The 10324-nt window shown below is 35.2% G+C and overlaps 1 pseudogene; it reads left to right on the top strand.

The window, feature by feature from the left end:
* LOC109819800 overlaps positions 312-10324 on the top strand; it is a 12391-nt pseudogene continuing 2378 nt past the window's right edge.

Here is a 10324-nt window from a genome sequence, read left to right as displayed (position 1 = left end):
CGGGTTAATAATTTAGTCCTTCGGATTATCAAATAGGCTAAGTACATTAATTTTTCTCTTTAACCCCTCTTCATTAACCCTTTGTCAAACGGGGCCGTATAGATTTTTTTTGTTTGGCGGGTTAAGAAAGAGTTAAGTGTCCTTAACCTCTCACTTAACCTTTTGCCAAACGGTACATTAATGAATAAATTTGTGGAGCAAACACTCATTAGTGTTTAGTTTTATTTATTTATTTATTTATTGTACTCGACCGCCAAAATACTAAATAGCCAACCGACCACCTACGGAATAAGTCACCGAGTAAAGGAGACCAACGATGGAGTTTTCCGTCATTTAATATCCACACACACACACACTCTCTCTCTCCTCGTTTCGTCGTTGCCCTAAAAAACTGCAGGTACCACGATATCTCTCCGCCTCTCTCTAAAATCCTTCAAAGATCCTCCGATATCTGTAGAATCTCTCCAAATTTTCTCTAATTCTTTCCTCGTCTACAGAGAGTTTTGATTAAACCCTAGAAATTTGTTACCGACCTTTGATTCCAACGAGATCTAATGAACAATCGAGGGAGATATCCGCCAGGGATCGGCAACGGCCGAGGTATGAACTTCGGGAACCCTAACCCTAGCTATTACGGTAGGAATCCGCCGCCGCCGCCGCAGCACATGCAGAATTATCCGATGCAGAATCCGCAGTACAATCAACAGCATCAACAGCAACAGCAATGGTTGAAGAGGAATCAGATTGGGAGCGATTCTGGTGCTAGCGAACCGAACAAAGGAGTTCAGTCTACTAGCATTGATACTAGGTACAAAATAAAACCCTAATTTTTTATGCGTGTCTTGTTTAGATCTGTTGACTGCTTCTTTTGATGGAAATTGCGAGGAATAGCAGTACTTCAGTGTAAAGTTATAAGTCTTTGCAAATTATTAAGCTATATATGCTTTAAAATTGGCTATTAGACGAATTATTAGAGCACGGGAGTGATAGTAGTGCTAGCAAATTTAACAAAGCAGTTCAGTCTGCTAGCATTGGCATTAGGCTTAAAGTAAAATGCAAACTTTTTATGCATATGTTGTTTAGATCTGTTGTCTGATTCGTTTGATGGGAAGTGCAAATGAATTGTGGGTAATTCTGTCAAAAATCTAAATTCTTTTTTTGTAAAAGCTTTTAATGCTTAAGCTGTCTTTTCTAAATTGGCCATTTGACGACCCCTAAGATTATGTTTGATATATTTCCCATTTCTAGCTATTTTCTAATTCTCCATTGCCTATGCTTTTCTCACTGCACACGGTGTTTTATAACAGACAACCTCAAATCATTCAGTGTTTTGGTAAGTACCAGAATGCCAGGATTAATACAACATTGGAAAGGCAATGAAATCATTATCGTGTCTTGGGGACATGAGAAGTTTTATTCATATTTATATATGTATGAAAGATGAATCCAAATAAACTAAATATCAAATGCATTTTTAAAGATAGGAATGTGCTAATAACTAAAAAGTTTCAATCAAAGTTAGTGCATTGCCTTTCTTCTCCTATTCTTTTGTTGAGGGGTGGGTGTAACTTCACTCAAGAGATCCCTATGGGTATTTATAATGTTTCAAGCTTGCATGCCTGCATGAAGTTATCCACTTATGACTATGACTTTGGGCCCGCGTGTGCTTAGTGAACTACATGCAAAAGTAGAATTCTCCACAAATTCTAGAATTCATGTGGCTGCTAAGGCAATGATATCATATTGTTTTTGCACTGGCGTCCTCCAAAATCTCCATGGACATGGAGAGAAGTCTATAATGGGAACCATGCCTCAGTTTTTCAATTTTATTGCATTCTCATCTTTGAAGCATAATACAAGTTAATCAGTCTGATTAACATGCTCTCCTTATTTGTCATCTAGTATGTTCACAGTTCATTACTTGTATCAGTCTTTCCATTGATAATGTTAGTTTTTCTTCTAAGTTGCATGGGTATGGGTATGGAAACTGGTACGGGTACGAGACATGACAAATTTGTAAAAGGTGGGGTACAGAGACACGTCTGTAAATATGTATGTAATGTATATTTATATGTATTAAAATTGATAATTTACATAAGATCAATATTGTTTTTTCATTTACATGAGATCAATATATTAGAAATAGACGTGAAGTGTATCATATATATCCAAGAAGTGTTTTGAGGAGTGTTCTACATTAAAACATGTACTATATAATTGGGTATATGCTTGAAAAAAACGTATGCATATATTCAGGAAGTGTACAAGAAGTTTGGGTACGGGTACGGTTTCCAAATAGAGTACCCAGGTAACATAGTTTTTTCTGGACAGGGATTTTAGCTGTTATAGCTTTTTCTGGACAGGGATTTTAGCTGTTATAGCTTTTTCTGGACAGGGATTTTAGCTGTTACTTTGTCGAAGAAGCTTGATTTACTAAACCACTGCTAGTCAGTTAGGTGCTTGAATCACATGTAACAATAGGGCCTTTTGGTTATTGACATATATTAGTTTCTTTCTTTTGTTGTAGGCTTAATATTTTATTGCAACTGCTGTCCTTTTTTCCAAATGCAAAATTTGCCTATATAATGTCACCCATGTTCCCGTTTAGCTTAATGTTGACTTATTCTGGTAGGAATAGGCTAGCACTTGTGCTGGTTACACTACAAGCATGAGCATACATTATATCCCATGCTTGCATTGGCTCACATGGAGTTTTGCTCTTGAAAGAGTTTCTCTTGGAATAATTTCTTAATATGACGAGAAGTTTTTACTCTTATTTGGAAGCAATCTACATGTAGGGATAGACATCCAAGAAACTATTCCAAAATGAGATACATATAGCCTATGTTACATGGGTACTTCTACCATGAAGCCGTACCGGTACCTGACACATACCCGACAATTACCCATACCCAAACTTCATGGACACTCCTTGGATATATGCATACATTTACCAAGACATTTACTCATTTATATGATATATGTTTTGATTTAAAATACTTGTTGTACACTTCTTGGACATATATCCTACACTTCATGTCCCTTTCTTGAAACTCGTTAGACATGGGTCCGGTTGTTTAAGATCATATCCAAGTTTAAAACTATGATTTAAAAGAGTTGTTTGAGTGTCTAGTTAAAAAACAAGCATTTTCCAATTTATAACAATCAACATAATAAAAGAAACTAAAAAAATATAATAGGAATTTAAATTTAAATAGCACATAATTCAAAAAATAATAATGATCTCATGTAAATTATTAATCTCGATATATAAATATAGCCGTGTCCCCATACCCTATATTTCACAAATTTTCCGTGTCCCGTACCCGTACCCGCACTGGTACCCGTACCCGTACCCATTTTCATGCAACTTAGCATATAGCCATATATGTACATTTCATGGTTCTGCGCATGTATCTGTTCATTATATGCTTAAGTATAACTAATTTAAAGCCGTTTATGCATCTATTTGCATGTCTGGATGTATGCATGTGTCCTTGTTTATCACATAGTGACACTAAGAATTAGGATGTATAAACAGTTTTAAAATGGAAATTCACATAGTGTAAGCATTTGTATGCATTATGTTGTATGCATGCATCCATGTCTAATAGTGAATAACTCAATTTTATCATGTAATCAACTTAAGCAAGCTGTTGAAATGATGATCTATATTAATGCCAAAGGGAAAAAAAGGAAACTATAGGAACAAACCTCAATGTTCTAGAAAAGACAAGTAAATAGAGTAAACTTGTTGTTTAATGCCTACTCTCATAGATTTAATTTCAAGTAGAGCGCATAAAGGTTGTTGATCACATGTGGTCTAATGCTGACTGAAGTGCGACTCAATTTTTTCATCTTGCTTTGTTATTTATCTGTACATTACATGAGAAATGTGACAATTACTTACTTTCTTCTTTGATTTTCTTTGATGTCTTAGTTCTCCAGATTGGAAATCACAACTGAAAATACCGCCAGCAGACACCCGTTATAAGACTGAGGTAAGGGGGGAAAAAGGGATTGTCTTGCTGCAATGATATACGATATAAAATAAAGTTTCACCGTTAACATATGTCCTGAAGGCTATTGTTTTGATCTTCTAGTTGCATTCTGATAAACCTTTTTATGATATAAAATGATTAAGTTTTTCTTTTAACATATGTCCTGAAGGCTATTGTTTTGATCTTCTAGTTGCATTCTGATAAACCTTTTTATGATAAAAAATGATTTTATCTTCTAGTTGCATTCTGATAAACCTTTTTATGATAAAAAATGATTTTTTTCTTTCTTATTGCTAATTTTACTAGTATTTATACCCGTGCAAAACACGGTTCCTAAAAAGAAAATTTTGTTTATTCATTTGAATCCTTTGACATAAAATCATTCTACAACAACATGTAGATGTTCATGATGCTAGAGAGGAATCAAAGAGCCATATCTAAACTTCTTCAGATGTTTGTTATTATGCGTAAAAAAACTATAGAAAGAAGGAACAGTGTAACAAAAAATCCAAAGGATTCGACAGTGTAAATCATACAAAAATTGCTCTCCATATAAAAACATCTTACCAATGCCAAGACACATATAAAACATACTTGTAAATAAAATCACTCATGCAAACTAACAACTGAGATACCTTTGCATAATGAACATGTATGAGTTTTTTATTACAATTTGCAACTGAACTAAAGGACCTATCAGGCTTTCATATTACCAGGTACAACGTAACCTCATCTTGTAGGACCCCAAAATGTATGAGATTTTGCCCATTGTTGCTTGTGCTCTACATGGGCTCTTTTTTCTAGCAAGAACCGTATAACTTGTATTCTGAGGGCATAAACATCCAAATCAAATGAAAACTTAAGTTAAAAAAAAAACATTTCACAGATCCTCTAAGCTCTCTACGATTTAACGAATCAAATGTATCGTGCGATAAAAAATGATCTCATACATTCTATCAATCAGTAATGAACCAAAATATCCTACTAAATGAAAAGTCCATCAGGGGTCTTTTTTTATGCTTACCTTGGCCAGAACACTGAGAGAAAGGTACCTAGAGTTGTTATCTTCATAGTGTATATGCTTCATGGCATTATTCAGAGCCTTTTCTCTCAGCTTGCTACCAGGCCAGTGCATCAAAATTGGTTCAACAAATTTATGAAGACCCGTCCAAAGAATATTTTGTAAGAATGGATGGGAATGCATCAAATCCTCTTGCATCAAAATATAACAGACAACCTCATTCATAAAAGAGAACCACACAGAGAAATAAACATAAACAAATTGTAATTTAACAATCCTATCATCTACCCAAACCCTAAACCTAAATCTCAAATCTTTTGAGCCCATCATCAACCTCAATCGGCAAATTTCGCCTCATATTTTTACATTCAGATCCTCAAATCATGTAAGTCTCTCTGACATTAGCGCCCATTAAGAAAAAAATGAAAGAAGGATTGAGAGCCTCCAATAAAAATAATAAAAATAACAAAATAAACGATGATAATCCTCAGAAAACAACATACCATCGTCTCGATTGTTCGTTCGGGCAAGCTTCAAAGTATACCCTGCGTCTCCAAGCCATTTCTCATACATATCTACCAATTCCTCATTTCCCAACCACACCTCCTACATTCAAACCAAAGATCAAATTTTTGCACAAACTCAATATTAGATCTTAAAATCACTACATAGGTCAGATGAAATTGATCCAGACCTGAAGGCAAATGATCGAGGATCGATCATCGAGCAATCAATCAATAATGCTCTGGTTCCTGCTAAACCAATAAGCCCTATATTGGCGCTAATTGCAGCTCTGGTCCTATAAACCACACCCACAAAAAAAAAAAAAAATCCCAAAAAAAATCCCAAAATCAAAATCAAAATCTTCACATAAATAAAGAAATAATAAATACTCATATTTCTCTTCATCCTCTCTACCTCCTTATCGAGTCTTTTATATATTGGGGCCAAGATGTTGAAGGTGGTGCATGAAACGCAAGGATCCGCAATGGCCGAGAGCCATAATGATCTTTTCGAGGCCCGGATCCTGCTCTTCTTCATCATCATCATCATTAGCGAGGACGTCAGCGGATTCGGCAGCGGCCATGAGGGGGAGAGGGGGGAGGGGTGTTTTCAGAAGAGTTGGTAGGGTCGCCGAAGATGAGGCTGTCTTTGAAAGAGGCGGCGGGGGATTGGGCGGAGGAGGCAGCGAGAGCAGGTTTTTTTTCCTGGATTGTGAAGAGTAAATGAAGGGGTGAAAGTTTTGATAAATTGCAAGAGAAACAATTGGCTGAAACTGAAACCGCAGGCTTGGAAAAAAGAGTAGTTTAGAGAACGTGGTAACGTGGGAGTACAAAGATGTGTTGCGTATGTGTGAAACGTGGGGTTGGTTATTCATTTTATTTTTTTTATTTTTCAGAACCTTAGGTTACTGTTCATTTTAGCTTTTTTATTGTTCTCCTTTAGTAATAAAGAAGTAGATTACAAAAAATGTTTTAGGAATTTTAAAAAATTCTCTTCATATTGCTGGTTACTTGTACGTTTGCTTACAAACTTCTTAATTAACTCGATCATTTTCACTAGATTATCCTTTTAACTCGATCCTTATCACAAGATTATCTGTAAAAATTGGCAGATTATGATTTGACATATTGAAACCATGCTCTCTGATCTATTTGATCAAGCGTAGTTATTAAGTGAGAATGGATACTATTATTTTTTTATTCTTTTTCAATTGTAGATAAATTGTGTTTCTTTAAGATTATTCACATTATATGATGTCTTTGGCTCTAGTATTATACTGGATTAACATTTGTATATAAGATGGACTTTGATCGAGGGAACAACAGGTCCATAAGATAGAGCCTTCAACATTACCTAAAAGGAATGACTTGCGCTTGTTAAAATGACTGGGGCATTTTAAGTGTTCAACTGATGTATTTTTTATAGGATTAGGACCTACATGTAACAAGCAATTTCATTTTAGCTGCACTTTTTGTAAATAATGAATTGTATATTCTGGTTATGTTATCTCATCCTAAAATGCATGTTTACTAATGTTATTTGCAGGATGTTACTGCAACTAAAGGAAATGAATTTGAAGATTACTTTCTTAAGAGGGAATTGCTTATGGGCATATACGAGAAGGGATTTGAAAGACCTTCTCCAATTCAGGAGGAAAGCATCCCAATTGCACTGACTGGCAGTGATATCCTAGCCAGAGCTAAAAATGGTACAGGGAAGACCGCTGCATTCTGCATCCCTGCACTCGAAAAGATTGATCAAGACAAAAATGCTATTCAAGGTTCTTTTACTTTTTCTAGTTGGTTGGTTACCAATGGTTTTGAACCTTTGCTTCATTGCAGAAGCATCTGTACCAGAGTGCGATGCTAAAAAAATGACTTACATGTATCATGTACTATCATAAATTCTTTCATGGTCTCAGGTACTATCTAGGTTGTCAATTAAGCTATTCTGTTGATTATTGTGTGGATGGCGTGGATAAGATTTATTTGCTTTTTACTTAGGATTAGAAATTTTAGAATCACACTTATGTTCCTTTAGATGAAAATCCTAAGGATTACAATTCAAAAAGTTTATTTGGTTGCCATTAGCTATACCATAATACATTATTTTATGTCCTAATAGTAGTTTTGTACCCAGGTTAGTTCCTATGGATTAGGAAATGATTTTCTTCACCTCCTTTTCAATTTGGCTACATTTTTTCGATTATAATCCTTCGGATTATAGTCAAGTCAAAGAAGTTATTCCCTTAGATTCCCAAATCCATCGGAAAATGGAATCTCAGATTGGACTCCTTCAGATCAGATTTTTAGGGGAGGTGCCGGTGCCCAAAACTTATGTGCTTACATAATGTATTTATGATTTCTGTACTGTGTTACTGCAGCATTTCATATTTAGCATATTTTACTTACATTGTATGTGGTCTGCAGTTGTTATACTGGTTCCTACACGAGAATTAGCTCTCCAAACATCACAAGTTTGTAAGGAACTGGGAAAGCATTTGAAGATTCAGGTCATGGTCACTACTGGAGGAACCAGCTTGAAAGATGATATCATGCGTCTATATCAACCAGTCCATTTACTCGTCGGGACACCAGGTCGCGTTCTTGATCTTACAAAAAAAGGTGTTTGTGTCCTGAAAAATTGCTCGATGCTCGTAATGGATGAGGTATATCCATGTTACGCTTTCCTGTTGTACTATGTACGCTGATAGTCATTGATAAGCCCCATGAGTTTTGAGTGTGTTTATTTACTCGATGATTGATTTTTAAAAGCTAGATAGCTTTGATGCTCTTTTGTCATAATTGTTGTCGCATTCTTTTCGACAATTGACATTCCCTAGTTTGAAATAGAATTCAATTACGTACATTTGATGCATTTCCTTGTCTTCGCCGAAGTTTCTCATACATCTTTATTCTTCCTTGTAAAAAAGCTATTTTTGTGTTATGTAGTGTTGGAATCCAATATATGGTGTGCAATTATAACCTTTCACACCGTAATTTGGGTTTTGTCAGGTGCATCTATCATATGAAATAATGTAGTTATCTGTTGAGAAGTATACAAGGATTTTTTTTCACAAATTTATTTAGTTTGGCCATGCGGTTTACACCAGGACTCTTAAGTTGCATGGAAACGGGCACGGGTACTGGTATGGGTACGGGTGCGGGTGCGGGTACGGGACATGACAAAACTGTAAAATGTAGGGTACGGGGACACGACTACATATATATATATTGAATTAATATTGTACATAAGATAATTTTTCCCCTTCATGTGTCATTAGAATTAAAATTCCGATCACATTTTTGAGTTTCTTTTATCATATTGATTATCGTGAATTGTAAACTACTCATTTTTTTACTAGACATCTAAACGACCCATTAACTATATAGTTTAAACTACTCATTTTTTTACTAGACATCTAAACGACCCATTAACTATATAGTTTTAAACTTGGGTATGGATTGAAATGAATCCGACGCGTATCTCATTAGTTTTAAAAGATGAATGTGAAGTGTAAGCTCTACGTCTAGTAAGTCTTTGACAAGTGTTATACATTAACACATATATCGTATAATTGAGTACATGTTGTAATAATTGCATGCATATATTCAAGAAGTGTCCATGAAGTTTGGGTATGGGAAAGTGTCGGGTACGTGTCCGGTACGGGTACGGCTTCATTATAGAAGTACCCGGGTAACATAGCCAGGACTCAAAGTTGAAGTAAACCCCCTTTAGTAAAACTCATATTTCCCCTTGTAGTTCTTATCCAGTCTAGTAGAGATTTTAGAGGATGGTTCTAGGTTGCATGAGCTGAATATGCATTATGGTGCAGCCTGCAGGTTACTGACCCCTACTTTTTGGTGTCTATGCAAGGTCCATATGTTGTTCAAGTTTCATTGGCCAAGACTTCAGCAATAGTTTATCCCCTCCTATAAATTTATCTTTGGTTTTAGCTGAAGTCTTTTCAATAAAAGTTTTTCCATAGGTTTTTATTGAAAATAAATAAATAAATATGATGATGATGATGTGGTCTGTTCAGAAGCATATGTGGAATTTGAAATATGTATTACGAAGTTTTTGAAAGATTTAAAATTACTGTAATGTCTATCATCACATATGTGACATTTTGTTCTTGAGATTTGCATGATATTATTATTGGGCTTGCGGCTGCTTTTTTTTTTTTTTTTAATTTCCACCTACTAAGTAGAAATCTTATTCAAGTGATTATGGGTGTTTGATGATGAAATGAATTGCTGGTTCCTAAAACTATTAATGAGAATATGCTTGCAATCTTTTTTCTTAGGAATTTAGGAAAAAAGAAGATATTGCTTTCCTTTGCCTATGCTGATTCTCTTGAATCATGATTGACATATTGCTGCTGTTGAAACCATGATTTCAAAGAATTTAGGGTATTTTAAAGTTTAGGAAGTGCATTTTCTTTGAAAATGATGTTTGGATTAAGCTAACACTTGTCCTTTTTCCACAGGCCGACAAGCTTCTATCACGTGAATTTCAGCCATCAATAGAACAATTGCTACAGTTCCTTCCCTCAAATCGGCAGATATTGTTATTCTCAGCAACTTTTCCTGTCACTGTTAAGGATTTCAAAGACAGATACCTTCCCAGACCCTACATTATTAATCTTATGGATGAACTTACACTGAAGGGAATTACACAGTATTATGCCTTTGTGGAAGAAAGACAGAAAGTTCACTGTTTAAATACCCTTTTCTCAAAGGTTTGGCCCTTTACTGTTGCCAGTAATTAATCATATCTTCATTGTACACGTGGTCAT

Source organism: Asparagus officinalis, chromosome 1, assembly GCF_001876935.1.
Source record: "Asparagus officinalis chromosome 1, Aspof.V1, whole genome shotgun sequence".
NCBI lineage: Eukaryota > Viridiplantae > Streptophyta > Magnoliopsida > Asparagales > Asparagaceae > Asparagus > Asparagus officinalis.
The sequence above is the reverse complement of the archived record's forward strand: the minus strand, read 5'-3'. Positions and strand labels throughout refer to the sequence as shown.